This window comes from Canis aureus, chromosome 12 (assembly GCF_053574225.1).
Source record: "Canis aureus isolate CA01 chromosome 12, VMU_Caureus_v.1.0, whole genome shotgun sequence".
Lineage (NCBI taxonomy): Eukaryota > Metazoa > Chordata > Mammalia > Carnivora > Canidae > Canis > Canis aureus.
This window is the reverse complement of record NC_135622.1, coordinates 39,390,837-39,411,236: the sequence shown is the minus strand read 5'-3', so window position 1 is coordinate 39,411,236 and position 20,400 is coordinate 39,390,837. Positions and strand designations below refer to the sequence as shown.

General features: G+C 41.6%; 1 pseudogene; it reads left to right on the top strand.

The window, feature by feature from the left end:
- Positions 1–11,465: 11,465 nt before the first annotated feature.
- Positions 11,466–13,729, top strand: LOC144324553 (spindlin interactor and repressor of chromatin-binding protein pseudogene; annotated as a pseudogene).
- Positions 13,730–20,400: the final 6,671 nt, after the last annotated feature.

Sequence of the window (20,400 nt, the reverse complement as noted above, 5' to 3'; positions counted from 1 at the left end):
CCCATCCTTTCTCCCAACAAGTAGCTGGCTGAACAATCCAGTTGCCCTCTTCTAGGTGGATCAAAGAGACTTTAAAAATAAAATTTCTGTTTATTAGCTTTCTATGTCACAGGGAGGCATTTCTGTAGGTTGGAGGCCCGCCTGTCCTGTGGTAGAGGACTGTAAGAGAAAGACAAACACATGTTCCCTTTTTTTCTTTTTCTTTTTCTTTTTCTTTGAAAGCATGGTAAGAATGACAAGTTCTACCAGTTCATAAAGGGGAGATGAGTGCAAGCAGAAGTAGCAAGGGGAGAAAGTGGAACTTGACATTTAAAGATGCAAGAGGTAGAAATTCACACCAGGAAAGGAATCGCTCATTTGGTTCCTTTTGATTCACAGCACATCAATCCTAGTTCTGTTGGCTTATCTGTTCTATAGCTAAAATGAAGCAAAGTGTTTTGAACACTTAATACATATTAATTTTTATGAGTAAGCAAACGAGTGAAATTAAGCAAGCCAGTCTGATTGGCTAGAGCATGCTGCTGTAGAAGCCAGAGCCACCTGTGCCGTGGATCCCAGTAGACTCCTAGCAAATGCATGCTCTCAGTCACCAGGGTCCTGGGCAACATTGGCACAGAACAAATGGGTCATGTCAGTGGGTCACTGTCAGTCTACTCCACTGATGATGCATGGCACATTCTCCTGAGTATAAAGAGCCACAAGCTCCACTGGCACACACATGTGAAGCTTGTGGTCACAGACTCCAAGAAGCCAGTTCGCATTCAGCTCTGGATGTGAGAAATCTCTTGGCAGTTCTCTTGAGAATGACATTCTTGCACATTCTTTCCTCTATCTTTGCACAAACTACCATGAACTTCTTAGGTTATTTAACTGCCTATTTCAAAAAGAACACTATGACATTAATCTATCTGACATAGGGGAGATCTAAGTTGTCCCCTAAATAAATGTCTGCATTCCACATTTCCAATGGGGCTAACAATAATCTTTTCTGACTTGGGAGGTGGGTTTCTTTGAAATGAGATCAAGGTTGTGCTATCAGCTGGGGTTTTTGTTTTTTTAAGATTTTATTTATTTATTTATTTATTTATTTATTTATTTATTTAAGAGAGAGAGAGAGAGAGAGAGACCACAAGCAGGGAGAGCAGCAGAGGGAGAGGGAGAGGGAGAGGCAGACTCGTCACGGAGCAGGGAGCCTAATGCAAAGCTCCATTGCAGGATCCTGGGATCATGACCTGAGCCGAAGGCAGGCGCTTAACCAACTGAGCCACCCAGGCACCATCAGCTGGGTTTTCAAAAGTTTAATGAAACCTATATGCAAATGTATGTTCACAGAGGTAGAGGTAGGTACCAGAATATTAACAGTGCTTAAGTCCCAGGGGTGGGGGTAGAATTAAGGTAATTTATAATTTTCTTCTTTGCTTATCTGTATAGTCTAATTTTCTGTAAAAAAATACCCATTGCTTTTATAAAAACAAATTATATAATACAGGATAAAAAGGGGAAATGTAGTCATAGGGGGCCATGCAAATATATCAGATCTTAACCCTTGGAGTTTTTAAATGTTGTATTTTTGTAGATTGGTTAAATTAAGGATCTTGAGATGGAGAAATAATCCTGGATTATTAGGATGAGTTCTAAACATGGTCAGGTCACAAATGTCCTTATAAAAGAGAGGCAGAAGGAGATAGAGGAGGAGGAGGCAGTGTGACCATGGAGGCAAAGATTGGAGTCATGTGGCTGTGAGTTAGGAGAGGCAAAAAAAATGGATTCTCCTCTAAAGCCTCAAGAGGGAGTGTATTCCTGTTGACACCTTGATTTCAGCCCAATGATACTTTGGCCTCCAGAATGTGAGAAAATAAATTTCTGTCGTTTTAAGCTATCTAGTTTGTGATATTTTGTTACAAATAATGCCATAGTGTATTATGGTAAAATAAACACAGTTATATCGACTTTGATGCAAGCAAATCCTCCCTGTGGACTCATGAGTTCCCATTGCAAATGGATTTTAGCCAGGTGTTTTCAATGCATTGAGAATAGATGATTTACTAGAAAGGTCAGCATGCTGAGTAAATTCCAAGAGCTATGTCCCTTGGCCTTTTGCTCTTCCTCCCAGGCTCTCTCACTCCTTTTCCTGGAAGTATAAAATACTGGAAATGCCCAGGACTCTGAAGCCAAAAGACGTGAGTTCAAGTGTGGGTTCCATCTTGTGACTAAAACAAGTCACAAGCTTCTTAACAATAAATTGGTGGTGACCTAGCTTGCCCTGGGATTGTTCATAATCATCATCTGAGACACTGTATCAGAAACCACCACACCAGTACAACTGCTCTGTGATTTTAAGTATTTATAGATACTCATGCTTTTCATCCCCAGTTTAATGAGGAAGGAGAGGAAAAGTCAAAATACTTTTCTCCCTGGTGGCCTGTAACTTATAATTCTAATAGTCATTCTAGAATTTTGGAGTCTTCGGAGTATTTTGTCTTCTGCAGTCAGAGACAGGGGAAGTTATTGGGCCAAGTCACACTTGGCAACTTCCTAATAAACCTTACTGAAAGAAGGTCAAATCTTCTTGACTTCCTTTAGGAAGTCATGGTACATTGTGCATAGTATCCTCAGCTTTATATATATATGTGTGTGTGTTACATATATAAATATATCTATAATTTCCTACCCTCAGCCCTTATAATTGGAATTGTCAATTCAGATACACGATATAAAAGAGGCTGCTGGAGGACAGATGTTTGATTTTCAAGGGGACTGAAATCCTGTGCTAAAGTTAACATTTGAAAAAATTGGAGATATTTGGCAAGAAGAAAAAAACCTCAAGAAATTTTGATAGCTGTGTTCAGATATTGCAGACACATGGTGTAGTGAAGAGGGAGCATGACTCAAATGTTGATGAAAAATGCTATTTACAAGAAGTCGTTAGTTCATTCAAAATGCTAAAGGAGCCCAATGATAAATGAACTTCTTTAGGTTAATTAGTCATTCTTTTGGCTCTCTTTGAATTCTTGAACACCTTCCAACATTTGGGGAGTTTTCTAAATTGTGAAACCTGCATCCTCAGAGTAGTAGCCAAAAACCCTTTGTCACAGCTTCCCTTGATGTTAGCATGCACATATCCCTTAGATCCATCTGATTGGAAGCCAACGTGAAACCACCATGTTGGAGACTGCCAATTTGGAGCCAAGAGAGTGCCAGCAGGAAAGCCATCCCAGAGAAACCCTGAAGAGGCAGTCAGCTTTGGGAAGCAACAACACATTTGCTTCTGCTCCAGTGTCCTGAGGAGCCTGTGCCCAATGGTATCAACAGTAGGGTTTCCACATGAACAATCCAGCACTAATATTACTCTGCTGCCTGCACGGCCTCCCTTGCGGGTTCCCGGGACTCTCCTGAAGATTCTGTGAGTTGTCTGATATCCTTGGTAAATTTCTTTTCTGCTTAAACCCTCTGGAATAGGCTCCGTTGTACCTTATCACAATAAATACTGGCTTAGCAGCTAATTGGTGTGGATTTTTTAAGAGGTTAGTGTTTGCATTATGTGGAAAGTTGAATTATCTCTGATGTCACTCTCAAATTTATGATTCTATGAATAAAAGTGGTAAGGGATGGAATAAAGGAAAACTCGGTGAATAAATTTGACTAGTGTCCTATAAACAACATGTAATTACTTTTCCACTATAGGTGATTTAAAAACTTAAAGGAGGGGGTAGCCCTGGTGGTGCAGCGGTTTAGCGCCGCCTGCAGCCCGGGGTGTGATCCTGGAGACCCAGGATCGAGTCCCACATCGGGCTCCCTGCATGGAGCCTGCTTCTCCCTCTGCCTGTGTCTCTGCCTCTCTCGTGGCTCTCTCTGAATGAATAAATAAATAAATCTTTAAAAAAAAAAAAAAAAAACTTAAAGGAGAGGAGTGCCTGGCTGGCTCAGTTGGTAGATCATGCAACTCTTGATTTCAGAGTTGTGAGTTCACACCCCATGTTGGGTGCAGAGATTACTTAAAATTAAAAACTTTAAGGGGCGCCTAGGTGGCTCAGGAGTTTGAGCTTCTGCCTTTGGTTCAGGTCATGATTTCAGAGTCCTGGGATAGAAATCAGCATCAAGCTCCCTTCTCAGTGGGGAGCCTGCTTCACCCTTTCCCTCTGCCCCTCACCCCACTTGTTCTCTCTCCCTCTAAAAAAATTTTAAAAGTTAAAAATAATAAAAAATAAAAACCTTAAGGGGAACCTGGGTGGTTCAGTCAGTTTAGTCTCTGACTCTTGATTTCAGATCTTGATTTCGGGGTCCTGAGTTCAAGCCCTGCATTGGGCTCCACAGTAGGTGTGGAGCCTACTTAAAAAACGAATAAATAAAACACAAATAAATTTAAGTAAAAATAAACAAATGTTTAAGGGAGAGTATAGGGGAGATGGTGAGAACAAGCTTTAACTAATATACCATCATTAGTTAAATAACAAATTCTATAGGTCAATCACCCTGCCTATCCACTCAGTTCTTTTTTTACAATGCAAATATTTTGGAAAAAGCAACTTAGAACAGTTCTACTGCCTATGTTTGATTTAATCTATAAATTTAACAGTAACAAACAGGTGTGAAAAACACAAACTTGGGATGCCTGGGTGGCTCAAAGGTTGGTCCCTTTGCCTTTGGCTCAGGGTGTGATCCCGGGGTACGGATCAAGTCCCACATCAGGTTCCTTGCGCGGAGCCTGCTTCTCCCTCTGCCTGTGTCTCTGCCTCTCTGTGTCTCTGTGTCTGTCATGAATAAATAAATAAAATCTTAAAAAAACACACACACACGAACTTTCTTCATTTCTCTATATATCAGGTTGCTCTCTGTTACAACTTCCATGTCAGTGGATGGCAGAAAACGCATCTCTGAGCCCTCGGTCCAGCCAGGTATATAATTTAATCACATTCCACCCTAAAACTCCCGTGGTCATTTTTCTTGCTGCTTTACTTCTCGGATGTATCCTAAGTTTCAGGAGGCTGTCTCTATCAGTAATGAGGAGGCTCAGCACACTCTTCTCAGCTCAGTTCTTGTATGGAATTTGTTGCTGCTGTCCTCTTGAGTGTTCCCTGGGCTCAGGTGATGTGCAAATTCCCTTTCCTGATGTGGAGCCCAGCTAGCTGCCTGAGGGCCCCAGCCTGCTAAGATGTCACTCTCTTCTCCTGTTCAAAGGTAGCAGTCTACATGTCAGTCTTCAGAGGTGTGTTTTCTACCCCTGGATGACAGACTGATGCTCTCTCTGCTTCTCCCACCTCTGCCACAGAGGGCTGGGAATCTCAGACCTCCTTGATGCTACAGGGAGGCCCCTGGAAGGGGTCTTCCTTCTTCCAACCATGGGAGGCCCTAGATTTCTGGGTCATTGAACTCAGGAGTGCTGAGAATGGTCTTGAGAGAAAAACCAAGCAGGGCTTGCTAGTTGGTGTCTAAGATAATTGATCCACCATACTATTGAGGATGGGTCTGGATTTGCCTATATATGTTTGAAACATAAGCATGATGTTTTTCTAGTTTTTAGAAAGTTGATTCCACAAAAGTACTTCTGTATGCAACTAATGAGCTAATTAATTACTTCTTGGCTCAATGGACAACATATAGCAAAGCTCTGGATGGGATGTACTTCTGTCCCACTTGAACTAATTAAATTGCATTTATCGGGATCCCTGGGTGGCGCAGCGGTTTAGCGCCTGCCTTTGGCCCAGGGTGTGATCCTGGAGACCCGGGATCGAATCCCACGTCGGGCTCCCGGTGCATGGAGCCTGCTTCTCCCTCTGCCTATGTCTCTGCCCCTCTCTCTCTCTCTCTCTCTCTGTGTGAGTATCATACATAAATAAAAAAAATAAATTGCATTTATCTTTCAAAAACTTTTTTAATTTCAAAATGCTTTTTGAAAGCATTAAATAAATTAATAAATTAAATATATTAATTTCAGAAAACTTGAAAAATACGGAAAAGCTTAATACAAAAGACACAAATGTCACCTATGATCCTACCATCCAAAAATAATCCCTGTTGATACTCTAAGATGTTACCTTTCATTTATTTAGTATATATAATGTAACTGGGATCATATACAAATTGGTATCACAATATATTATTTTATAAACAGATTTTCCTCACTTCATAAAGATTTTTGAGATTTTTTTCATGTCATGAAATACTCTTAAGAAATGATTCTCTTTTTTTCATATTTTTTTCTTTCTTTAAGTAATTTCTACATCGAACGTGGGGCTTGAATTCATGACCCTAAGATCAAGAGTTGCATGCTCTACCAACTGAGTCAGCCAGGCACCCCTAAAAGATGATTCTTAATGAATAGTTGTGTATCATTTCATTAGGATGCAGTACAATTTGTTGGTCCATTTTCCTATTGCTGGACATTTAAGTTGTATCCAGTTTTCTTTCTTTCTTTCTTTCTTTCTTTCTTTCTTTCTTTCTTTCTTTCTTTCTTTCTTTCTTTCTTTTTTTAAGATTTTATTTTACTTACTCATGAGAGATACAGAGCCAGCGAGAGAGAGGCGGAGGGAGAAGCAGGCTCCACGCAGGGAGCCCGACGCGGGACTCGATCCTGGGTCCCCAGGATCACGCCCTGGGCTGAAGGCGGCGCTAAACCGCTGCGCCACCGGGGCTGCCCTGTATCCAGTTTTCATTCTGATAAATATCCTTGTGCATACATATGTGCACACTTCTCTGAAGATTTCCCTAGAATAAATTCCAAAAAATAGAAATTCGGTGTCAAAGGAAATACACTTTTTAAGGATTTATCTAATTTGTCCAATTGCTTTTGAGTAAGGGTATATCTATGTGAACCATTCACAAGGTCATAAAAGAACCACTTGTACTTTTACAACATTGGGCTGTGTCATTCTTTTAAACTTCTGCTAATCAGATAAATATAAAATGGTATCTCACTGTTACTCAAATATTGTTTGTTTTTAGATTATTAGTTGAGCTCCTTTCGTCTTTGCTGACAATTCTGAGTCCTTATTATATGAATTGTCTGTTCCAGTCCTTTGCCTCTTCTTTTTTTTTTTTTTAATAAATTGGCTTTATTGAATACTAGTTTATGTACATGAAAACCCACTCATTTAAAATTGTACAGTTGGATGAGCTTTGATAAAGACTACCACAAACATAATACAAAGCATTTCCACGTGCCTAAAAAGTTCCCTCAGGCCTTTTTTGTTTGCAGTTTCCCTGCCTATCAATTCTTGTCTCAGGCAACGACTAATCTCCTTTTGGTTACTGTGGATTAGAATTTCTCTTGTTTAGGATTTCATATGAATGGGATCATAATGTATATATTCTTTTGTGTCTGTCTTCTATCACTCGCATAATATTTTTAATATTCATTCGTGTTCTTGTACGTGTCAGTAGTTCATCCTTTTTTATTGCTAGTACTATTCCATTGTATGGATAAAGCACAATTTATTTATCCATTTATTCACTAATCTGTTAATAGATATTTGGATTGTTTCTAGTTTGGGAGTTTGTTTTTCATTTTTAGGATTTCGCTTTTAAGTCATCTCTACAGGGCGGCCCGGATGGCTCAGTGGTTTAGCACCGACTTCAGCTCAGGGCGTGATCCCAGGGTCCGGGGATCGAGTCCCAGGTCGGGCTCCTTGCATGGAACCTGCTTTTCTCTGCCTGTGTCTCTGCCTCTCTCTCTCTCTCTCTCTCTCTCTCTCTGTGTGTGTGTCTATGAATAAATAAATACAATCTTTAAAAAAAAGATTAAAAAGAAAAGTCATCTCTACACCCAACATGGGACTCAAACCCACAACCCTGAGATCATGAGTTACACTCACTACTGACTGAGCCAGCCAGGTGCCCTTTTTTTTTTTTTAAGATTTTATTTTATTTTATTAATATTTTATTTATTTGAGAGAGATAGCATGACAGGGGTGGGGGCAGAGGGAGTGGGAGAAGCAGACTCCCCACTGAGCACAGGGCCCACAAGGGCTCCATCCCAGGACCCTGAGACCATGACCTGAGCCAAAATCAAGAGTCAGACACTTTACAGACTGAGCTATCCAAGTGCCTCTTAAGATTTTATTTTTAATAGTTGTTATTAAGAAAGCTACTATGCACATTTCTGTACAAGTCTTTTTTTTTTTTTTAAGATTGTATTTATTTATTCATGAGAGACACACAGAGAGAGGCAGAGACATAGGCAGAGGGAGAAGCAAACTCCCTGCAGGGAGCCTGATGTGGGACCTGATGCCAGGACCCTGGGATCACACCCTGAGCCAAAGGCAGACGCTCAAGTCTTTGTGTAGACAGGTTTTCCTTAGGTAAATACTTAGGATTGGAATTGATGAATCACATGATAAGTATATGTTTAACTTTCTAAAAATAACACCAAACAGTTGTCTTTATATGTTACATTTCCAGTTGGTCCACATCCTCTCCAATGCTTTGTATTATCAGTCCCCTTAAATGTAGTTATTCTCATGAGTATCTTGTTATGGTTATAAATTTCCATTTCCATTAAGACTAATGATATTGGGCACCCTTAATGTACTTATTGGCCAAATGAGTATCTTCTTTCAGGAAATATATCTTTGAATCCTTTGTCCCTATTTTAATGACAATGACTTATAAAAATTCTCTAAGTATTCTAGAGACAAATCATTTGTCAGATATATGGATTATGAATATTTTCTCCCAGTCTGTGGTTTGTGTCTTTAGCAGTTTAAATATTTTGTGAAGCTCAATTCACCATTTATTTATTTTTATGATTTGTGCTTTTTGTATCATATTAAATCTGTTAACCCAAGATAGTAAAAATTCCATCTACGATTTTAATTCTCTTTTGCCACATAACATAGTCAGAGGTTCTGGGTATTAGGATTGGACATCTTTCGAGGGCCATTATTCTGCCTACCACATATGTCCATTATCAGAATGAGGAACTGCTATTCTGTTCCTACTTTGTTGAGTGTTTTTTCTTGTAGACATCTTTATCTATTTTATTTAAAAAGTTTTTATTTGATTATAGTTGACACACATTACATTAGCTTCAGGTGTACAGCAGTGATTCAAGATCTCTATACATTATGCCATGCTCACCACAAGTGTAGTTACCATCTGTTGCCGTATAACACTATTACAATATCATTGACCGTATTTTCTATGTTGCACCTTTTGTTCCAGTGATTAATTTATTCCAAAACTGGGAAACTATATCTCGCCCTTCCCTTCACCCATTTGCTGAGTGTTTTTTTTTTCATCAAGATACATACTATTGGGATCCCTGGGTGGCGCAGCAGTTTGGCGCCTGCCTTTGGCCCAGGGCGCGATCTTGGAGACCCGGGATCGAATCCCACGTCGGGCTCCCAGTGCATGGAGCCTGCTTCTCCCTCTGCCTGTGTCTCTGCCTCTCTCTCTCTCTCTGTGACTATCATAAATAAATAAAAACTAAAAAAAAAAAAAAGAAAAAAAAGAAAAAAAAAGATACATACTATTCACTATCTGTGAAGTGTTTTACATGTATTATCTCATTTAACCTTTACCTATATGACATGATTATCATCTTCAATTTACAGAACAGTAACTGAGGCTTAGAAGAATGAAATGACCTCTCCTGAGTAATATAACTAATACCTAGAATTATAATTGATGGGTCTTTTGTTAAGTATATGTTCAACTTTAGGCAGAAGTAAAATTTGAACAGAAATATGTTAAAACTGAAACCCAATGTTTTAGTAACTATCAAAATAAACTTAAATTTGAATGTTCTTCAGTTTCTGCATAAGGCCATCCGCTTATCTTTTTAAATGTCTTTATTGAGACACAAATCATATACCTTAAAATTTACTAATTTAAAGTGTATAAATCAATAGCCATTAGTATGTTCTTAGAGGTGTGTATCCATCATTACAATTTTAGAACATTCTCATTGCCCCCATAAGAGAATCTATACTCCTTAGCTATTACTCTTAACTCCAATGCCCCCCAGCCTGAGACAACCACTAATCTACTGTCTCCAGACTTGCCTATTCTGAATATTTCATATAAATGGAATCATAATATGTGGTTGCTTGTAACTGGCTTATTTCACCTAGCATAATATTTTCAAGATTTATCCATGTTGTAGCATGTATCTGCGCTTCATTACTTTTTATTGCCAAATAACATTCCATTATATGGACTATAACGGAAACTATTCATTAGTTGATAAACATTTAGATTACCTCCACTTTTTGGCTATTATGAATAATGTTGCTAAAAAAAAAAAAATAATGTTGCTATGAATATTAGCATACAAGTTTTTGTGTGGATATATACTTCCCTTAGATATATACCTTAGAGTAAAACTGATAGATCATATATGTTTAACCATTTGAGGGACTGACATACTTTTTTCCAAAGCAGTGGCACTATTTTACATTAATGGGGGCTGTGTATGATGGTTCCAATTTCTTCACGTACTTTTTTTTTTAAGATTTTATTTATTTATTTGAGAGAGAGGGAGAGAGCATGAGCAGGGGAGAGGGGCACAGGGAGAAGGAGAAGCAGACCCCCTGCTGAGCAGGGAGCCCAACATGAGGCTTGATCCAGGAACCCTGAGATCATAATCCCAGTCAAAGGCAGACACTTAACTGACGGGAGCCAGCCAGGCTCCTCACCTCCACATCCTTGTCAATACTTGTTATTATCTGTCTTTTCTATTACAGCTATCTTATTGTTTGTAAAGTGGTATCTCATTTTGTTTTCATTTATTTGCTTCTTTAAAAAATAAATAAGTGAGTAGATAAGTAGAATCATAACATATTTGTGATAAGTTCTAGGAAAAAAATAATCAGCATACTATAATAGAGACTGATGTGGTAGCTAAAGAACCTAGAATTGTTACATTTAAGCTGAGGTCTCAAGGATGAATTTAACCAGCCCTAAATGTGCTGGGAAAGGAATTTCTAATCAGAGAACAAGCACAGAGCCCTAGAGGCAAGAAAGAACCTGACTAATTCTAAGAACTGGGGAATAAAAGCCAGAATAATATATTGCAAGCAGGAGAGTGGCATGAGATAAGGCTGGGGAGGTAAGCAAGCGATGGTAAAGAGTTGGATTTCACCCTAAATAAAGTGGGAAGCCACAGAAAGGGTCTACACTAAACAGAACATGATGGTGTTTGTGTTTAGAAAGATTACTGGGCAGCCCGGGTGGCTCAGTGGTTTAGCACCACCTTCAGCCCAGGGCCTGATTCTGGAGACACCGGATCGGGATCCAATCCCACATCGGGCTCCCTGCATGGAGCCTGCTTCTCCCTCTGCCTGTGTCTCTGCCTCTCTCTCTCTCTCTCTCTCTGTCTCTCATGAATAAATAAATAAAATCTTTAAAAAAATAAAAAACTAAGAAATTAAAAGATTAGCTGCTCCATCATAAACCCAGTTAAGAAGTGATTACAGTTGTTCACATGAGAGATAATAGTAACTTGAATAAGAGTAGTGATAGTGATGATGAAGAGAAGTACTTTCCAGCTCTACTGGAGAGGTAGAACAAGGAAGACTGGATGGGACTCCGGTGAGTGAAAGGCAAGAGTTAACAATGACATTGAAGTTTCTGGCTTTAATGATGAAGCGGATGAGGGTGTCATATAACAAAATAGAAAACCAACAAGTTAAAAATGAATTAGCAATGATATGGCATACTGGTCCTTAAGCAATGACCCTACAATATGCTTAAATAAATTCTGAGGACTTTCAATTCAGTTTTTCTGGAGTTGCCATCCATTCCTTTAGGTGTATACAACATCTGCTTCCTTGGCTATAAGTTTAATGACAATTGACTGGGTTCTGGGATTTATTTACCTTTACACTACATTTGTTGCATTACATTCTTCTCTCACTAGTATTAATTAAAATTTGAAAACGTTTCGTTTCATTTCCTTTCAGATGTTTCTTCCACCTACTATTTAGATTCTGTCAACTTTTCAAGTACTTTGAAGTGTCATAAGTTAATTGAAATCAACGAAATATGCAACAACAAAATACACATCACTCATCATATTAGCATGTTAAAAAATGATTATAGCCAGTGTTGATAATGGAGACAGAGTAGGGGAAAAAGTACTCTTACACTCCGCCAATGAAGGTACAACTTGTTGCTACCTCTAACAGGACAAGTTACCAATGTGTACATACTTGAGACATTTGCACCCTTTTGACCTCAGTTATTTCTCTTTGAAAATCTTATCCTAAGAAAACATTCATTAATATGTACAAAGGTACAGCTAAAAGGTTGTTTATCATGGTACTGTTTGTAATTATGGAAATTTGGAAGGAAATCCAATGTCCAAAGATAGGGAATTGGCTTTATTAACTGCAAGATCTTCCTTAGGGATTGAGCCCTCCCCGCCCGGGGTCCGACGCGCTGGGTCTCGGGGAGGCCCGGACGCGCCCTCGCAGGCGGGCGGGGAGCGGCGGGCGGCGGGGAGGGGGCTGCAGGGGCGGGAGGCGGCCCCTGGGGGCGCGCCCGGCCTCCGGCGTCGGGTCACCGCGTCCCCCCCCCCCCCGCCCCCCGCCTCGGCCGCATCACTGTCCTGAAGGCCGAGGGCGCCGCGCTCGACTGCTTCGAGGTGACGCTCAAAAGCGAGGAAGGGGAGGACGAGGCAGAGGCCGTGGTGGTGGCCGCAATTCCACGGCCCGAGCCGATGCTCAGAGTGGCCCAGCAGGAGAAGACCCCACCGCCGAGGCCCAGCCTGCTGGAGGCAGGCAGCCGTGGCTGTGAGGAGCCCAAGCAGCAGGTGTCTTGGGAGCAGGAGTTCCTTGCGGGAAACAGCCCCGGAGGCAGCGGGCGGGCACTGTGCATGGTGCGTGGGTCCGAAATCCGGTCCCCCCTGCCGACACGGCGCGCACGCATACCCTGGAGCAGCAGCCTCACACCCTGGACCTGAGCCCTTCAGGGAAAAGCAACATCCTGGAGGCCTGGAGTGAGGGAGCGGCCCATTTGCAAGACATCAGAGCTGAGCAGCCTTCCTCGCCCACCTCAGACTCAGGCCAGGATGTGGAAGCTGACCCGGGCTCCGACCCAGACCCTGCCTAAACGCCAGCAGAGATCGTGGTTCTCCTCGACTCTGAGGACAACCCATCTCTCCCGAAAAGGAGCCGGCCCAGGGGACTCCGCCCCCTCGAGCTTCCTGCTGCCCCTGCCTCAGAGACAGAGAATAGGAAGCCCCGTGGTCAGAGATGGAAGGAGCCCCCTGGAGAAGAACCGGTCAGAAAGAAAAGAGGCAGACCCATGACCAAAAACTTGGACATGGACCCAGACCCTGACCCAGACCCCCCATCACCTGACTCACCCACGGAGACTTTTGCTGCTCCTGCTGAGGTCCGTCACTTCACCGACGGCAGCTTCCCCCCACCCCCCGGGCTTCGTCCTCCAGCTCTTCTCTCACACACAGCTCAGGGCCTCAGACAGCAAGGACTCACCCAGAGAAGGGGTCGCTGCAGGAGGCGGCCTTCCCCAGCCAGAAAGCCCCTCTCCAGCTCCCCCTCCGGGGCTTCGCGGGACGCTGGATCTCCAGGTTATCCGCGTAGCGGACGGATGGAGGAGCCCCCGGCAGTCAGCCTCCTGCAAGATTGGTCCAAGCACCCCCAGGGCACCAAGAGTGTGGGAGGAGGTGACCCCCCCAACTGGCCTGTGGTTCTGTCAGAGTCCAGCACCACCATGGGGGGGCAGCCAGAGGCAGGGAGTGGCATGTAGGTTCTCGCTTTCCTGGGGAGGAAGGGAGGGGGGGAGGGGGGGAGGGAGGGAGGGAGGAGGCAAGGTCCCCCTTTGGCTTATCACTCAGAGCTGCCCAGCTTGGCCACCTGATGGAGAGACTAAAACCAGGTGCCAAGGCAGGATGGAGGAGAGGATGGGGGGCAGCATCCATTGTTACTTGGGGGCACTGGAAGATGTTGACCCCTGGCAAGGCACAAGGCCAGGCCCTGGGAAGGGCAAGGCTGGCCTCAGGGCTGTCGTATGGTAGGGCATTGGGCCTGTGGAGAACACCTACCCCAATCCTTTTGCTGACCCAGACCTCTCCGTCCCCCTTCCTTCCCCCCTCTTAGCCCCCACCATTCTCCCTTGGCACAGTGCCTTACATAAGAGGTGGTCACGATGGGGTTTGAACTGAGTCCCACTACCTCGGGGTACGCCTCTCCTCCCCCACCTGTTCAGGCTCCTAAACCAGGAGGCCTCCATTACCTCTTCCCGCTCCATCCCTGCAGGAGGCCCAAGCAGACCACCTGGGGGCTTTGTTCACTCCCTCCTTTTCACTTACTTTCCTGTTGTATATATTTCCTTTGTTGACAATAAATTATTTTTTTTATTAAGAGAAAAAAAAAGATCTTCATTAAATGAAATAAAAGGCAGCATTGAAAATGTAGAAAAATATATGGTGACATTGAAAATGTTAATGCTATAAAAGTGTGTACGAAATAATATATTTTATATACAAAATGCTTAGAAAAAGGATTGTATGGATTTACATGAAGATGGTGTTTACTTCTATAGGTAATGGTGTTTACTTCTATAGGTAATATAATAGGGTGATATTTACTTTGTTTTCTCTAATAACTATGCATTAATTTTAAGATAAGAAAAATGTTATAAATATAAAAACAACCAAAAAAATAAACAAGTCATGGGTTTCCCACTTGAGGTAGTCTCAATGAATATCATAGTTAAATGTTCTTAGTCTGAGTAAGCTAGTCCTCTTCAACAATATTTAAAACATTGAAAGTCAAATTATCAAATTAAACATAGCATTTGTACCACTCCTAGAAGGTCAACAAAACCGTTATTTAAAGAACCAACCAAACAAACAAACAAACAAAAAAAAAAAAAAAACAAGACATGAATTCCTGAAACAAGATTCCAGAAACAAGAACCACAGTCTGGAAATATCCTAACCTCAGCTGCCCAAAGTGTGGATTGGAGGAATGGGTGTCTATAATTTACTAAGATTATATCACCATTGACAAAACAGTGACTGAGAAGCAGCCCTTGTGCAGCTACATCAAAACTACTCTTTTAAATTCCGTTGTGGCTACTACAAGTTGATTGCAAGGTGTCACATTCAGTAAACAACCAGAGCTGTGTGACCTATTAACTTGAACAGAGCCAAAACAAAACAGAACCATCAAAAAACTTAAGCATCAAAGGATGAATAATGTAAAGTAGCAAAAAACAATAAGTTTTCAGAGCATCGAGGTCCAAACTCAAGTCAGATTACTGGAGTCTACATCCTAATTTTACCACTTAGTATTTCTGTGATCTTTGGCAAGTGATTAACTTTTATCTGCCTCATATTCCTTATTTGTAAGTGAAAGATACGTACTCATGAGATTGTAATGAGGATTAAATGATTTAATGTAAAGCATTTACAGTACTGGAATTCCTGGTTAGCGCAGTCAGTTGGCCATCTGACTCTTAGTGTCGGCTCAGGCTGTGGTCTTGGGGTTGTGGCATCGAGCCCCGCTTTAAGCTCCACGCTCAGTGTGGAGTCTGTTTCAAATTCTGTCTCTCTCCTTCTGTCCCTCCCATCATCTCTCCCACTCTCTCTCTTTCTATCCTGAATAAACAAATCTTAAAAAAACACAAACCACTCACATAGTACTTGGCACATAGTAAGTGCCATGAAACTATTATATATCTAATTGGACTTTCAGAAGGAGAAGAGAGAGAGAGATGAATAGTGGTACTATTGGAAGAGATAGTAACTAAAATTTTCAGTGACTAAAGAAAGGCAAAAACATTGAGGTTCAGGTTACCCAATACATTCCAAGAAGCATATACAAAAAAGAAATCCATACCACTTACTCATTTCTATTTCCATTCTCTGCATATAGAAAGGCAAATATATATTAAAAGCCACTGGGGAAAAAAAAACAGAAAAATCATCTTCAAAGAAATGAAGCTCATTTCTCAACAGCAACTAGAAAACAAAAGACTGGAATATCTTCAATGTGCTGAAAAATTTTTTAAACATTTATTTACTTGAGAAAGAGAGAGAGAGAGAAGGAATCTTCCTTCCAAAGGAAAGAGAAAAAGAATGAAGAAAGATGATCAGAGTATAAAGGCCTTGTGGGACACCATCAAACTGACCAAATACATATTATGGAAATCGAGAAGGAGGAGAGAGAGAAAGGGACAGAGAAATTGTTTGATGAAATAATGGCTGGGAATGTGGAGCTCTAGAAGAGGGAGTTGAAGAACCCGAGAAGGAGTTCACCAACTGACTTGAGAAGGTAAGCACATCCAACTGCTAACATGAGCCTGACAAAATCAGTTGATCTGCGTAGCTACCACTTATGTGGGGCCACAGCTAACTGTCTAGGGGCCTCTGTTGGTTGACAGGGTTTGCAAATAGGAAGAACAGCTAAAGGCAAACCATAGGACCACCAGGAGAAGCTGGAACCCATTGCATTTGTCAATCACCACATCTAAGAAGAGGCTCACAGTGCAATGGCTACTGCTTCACTTCTTTACAAATCTTGTACAAACTATTCTTTTGAGAAACTCTAACCTGAAGACATATAGGAATATGAATTCAGGAATCATAGTTCCAACTTAACTGAATGGATCCAGTACAAATGATCACATCCCTGAAATCTTTGTCCAACTGTCTCTTTCTCAATTTTGCATATTTTGACCATCCAGTTTTTATTTTTATTTATTTTTAAATAAAGATTTATTTATTTATTTATTTATTCATGAGAGACACAGACTGAGACAGAGAAGGGGAGACATAGGCAGAGGGAGAAGCAGGCTCCTCGCAGGGAGCCCTATGCGGGACTCGATCGGGAATCCCAGGATCATGACCTGAGCAGAAGGCAGGCGCCCAACCGCTGAGCCACCCAGGCATCCCATCCAATTTTTTAAAATTTAAATTCAATTAGGCAACATATAGCACATTAGTTTCAGATACAGTGTTCCACAATTTATTATTGAACAATAATATAGTGTTCAACAATTTATTATTTAATTTATTGTTATTGTGTATAACACCCACTGCTTATCACATCATATGCCCTCCTTAATGCTCATCACCCAATTACCCATTCCCTCATCCACCTCCCCTCTAGCAACCCTCAGTTTGTTTCCAGAGTTTAGTCTCATGGTTTGTCTCCCTCTTTGATTCTTTTCCATTCAGTTTTCCCTTCCTTCCCCAAAGATTCTCTGTGCTTTCTTAAATTTCACATATGAGTGGAAACCATATGATAATGGTCTTTCTCTGACTGACTTGTTTCACTTATCATAATACCCTCCAGGTCCATCCATATTGGTGTACATGGTATGTATTCATCTTTTCCAATGGCTAATATTCCATTATATATCCATATCCATATTACATCTTTTCTATCCATTCATCTGTCGATGGACATCTCTGCTCTTTCCACAGTTTGGCTATCGTGGACATTGGTGCTATGAACATTGGGGTGGAGGTGACCCTTCGGTTTGTATCTTTGGGGCAGATACGTTTGTATCTTTGGGGTAGATACTTAGTAGAGCAATTGCTGAGTCATAGGGTAGCTCTATCTTTAACTTCTTGAAGAATATCCATACCATTTTCCAGAGTGGCTGTACCAGATTGCATTCTCACTAACAGTGTAAGAGGGTTTCCCTTTCTCCACATCCTTGCCAACATTTGTTGTTTCCTGTCTTAGTAATTTTCAGCATTCTGACTGTTGTAAGGTAGTATCTCATTGTGGTTTTTAAAAAATATTTTATTTATTTATTCATGAGAAACACACACAGAGAGGCAGAGACACAGGCAGAGGGAGAAGCAGGCTCCATGCAGGAAGCTCGATGTGGCACTCGATCCTGCGACTATAGGATCACGCCCTGAGGCAAAGGTGGTAGCTCAACCGCTGAGCCACCCAGGCGTCCCTCATTGTGGTTTTGATTTGTATTTCCCTGATGCCAAGTGATGTTGAGCATTTTTTTCCTGTAGCTGGTGGCCATTTGTATGTTTTCTTTGGAGAATTGTCCGTTCATGTTTTCTTCCCATTTCTTGACTGTGTTGTTTTTTGGGTGCTGAGTTGGTAAGTTCTTTATAGATCTAGGATACTAGCCCTTTATCTGTCATTTGCAAATATCTTCTCTCATTCCCTAAGTTGCCTTTTAGTTTTGTTTACTGTTTCCCTTGCTGTGCAGCTTTTAATCTGGATGAAGTTCCAATACTACATTTTTGCTTTTGTTTCCATTGCCCTTGGACACATGTCTGGCAAGAAGTTGCTGTGACTGAGGTCAAAGATGTTGCCGAGTCCTTCTCTAGGATTTTGATAAATTCCTGTCTCACATTTAGGTCTTCCATTCATCTTTAGTTTGTCTTTGTGTACATTATAAAAAAATGATCCAGTTTCATTCTTCTGACCATCCTATATTAAATTGCAAGTCATCTCACCTCTTTTGCATGCCAACCCTTCCTCGACTGCCTTTAAATGGTGGTGTTCCGGAGAGTACCATTCTTGGCACTCCTTTCACTCACCACATTCTTCCTGGGGAATCTCATCTGTACTCATAAATGCAATTACCAACCATACACTGATGATTATAGTGCTTTATCTCCAGTTCAGAACTCTGTGCACTGGGTCCTTATTACCAAAGAATAACTAGACAGCTCCATCTGCATGTTCTTAAACTAATGGTGTTCAAAACTTTCCCCTCACCCCACACCAGGTCCTCTTCTGTTTCCTCACTTGACAAATAACACTTCCAACCACCTAAACAACAAACATGAAGTCACAGCAGACTCTTTCCTCTTCCTTACTCCCAATCTCTTTCCATTGATCACTAAATCCTGTGGATTCTTTTTTTTAAAGGTATTTATTTATTTGAGAGTAAGAGAGAGCATGAGTGGGGGGAGGGGTAAAGGGAAAGGGAGAAGCAGACTCTCCAATGAGCAGGGAGCCCTACGTGGGGCTCAATTCCAAGACCCTGAGATCATGACCTGAGCAGAAAGCAGATGTTTAACCAACCAGGCACCCCAGTCCTGTGGATTGTTAAACTTAATATATCTCATATATGTTTCCTCTTTTCCCATCTCCAGTTCTGCAACCCTAGTCCAAGACTTCTATTTCTCTGGAAGTGTCATACAAGTCTCTGCTCTCAAAGTGAAAATACCCACTACTGTGGATATTTTAAAGTAATAATTCTAACAGGGTTAACTGATATGTCATTCCTTTGTTCTAATTCCTTTAATGGTTCCTCCAACACTTCCAGAAAAAAAAAGCTAATCCTTTGAATAGCACGCAAGATTCATGATCCCTTCTTTACCTATTCATGCAATCTCATCTGTAGCCATTCTCTCCCATGAGAGGTAAGCTCCAAGTTAACTAAATGACTTCCGGTTCTCCAAGTCCATTGAATGATCTCTGGAATGTTATGACCCAAGCTGTTAGCTCCACCACCACCTCTTTGCCTGTAAGTTTTTACTCCTCCTTTAAATACCAACTGAGTTGTTACCTTCTATATCTATAAAAAAAAAATCAATATTCCCTTTTACTTGGCCATGCCTTCCCATTGCTCTACTACTGGTACATCATGCATCTCTGCAAGTCTGTCTCATGCGACACCCTCAAAACCTCTCCCTCCAAACTGGAAGCCACAGTTACATAGCTTAGGTATTACATTTAAGCATATTTACTTAAACATTTAAAAATGTGGGTAGGTGTGTAAACTTGGATAAGTTTATCAATAGACGGGGCCTTGTAATGAAAAGAGCACTGGACTAGAAGTCAGGAGATCTGAATACTATCCCAATTCTGTTCCTTCCTTACCTTTTCTGGCCTCAGTTGTCTCCCTCATACAGAAATGTGGCTAGCCTACAGCCCCAGTCTCTGGGTGGCAATTTTACAACAATTGATACAATTTACAATATCTGTTTTTTTATTACCATCCAACCCAGTCCCTTTCCATCCACACGTGACTCTCAGAGACGATATATTAATTAACTGAAAGCCTATTACAATCAACTAATGACTAAAAGCAACACGACTTCGGTACCTAGACCGGGTCTGACCTCTAGGAACGTTCCTAGTTCCACTATTCTTTAGCCCATCCAGTTAACAAGACGGAAGAAACGAGTAAAGAAAAGCCGCGAGAGAAGAGACGTAAACAACAGCAGCGAAGAAGGCAGGGGAAGCCGGAGATCCCACGAATTAGAAGCGAACTTCCGGTCCTTGCGTCAACTTCCGGAATCAACAAGGGGAGACCCAATCAGAACCTTTCTCCAGGAGCCAATGGGAGAGCACATTACAAAGAGCCAATCGGAGGGCCGCTGTCATTGTTATGGTCCTGTCAGGGCGCCGGCGTCGTGGTGCCCAGGGCGGTCGCAGCCTGAGGGACTTCGGCGGGGCAGGCCCCGGAGCGGCTCGTCTCCGGCCTCGCTCCCAGCCCGCTCCT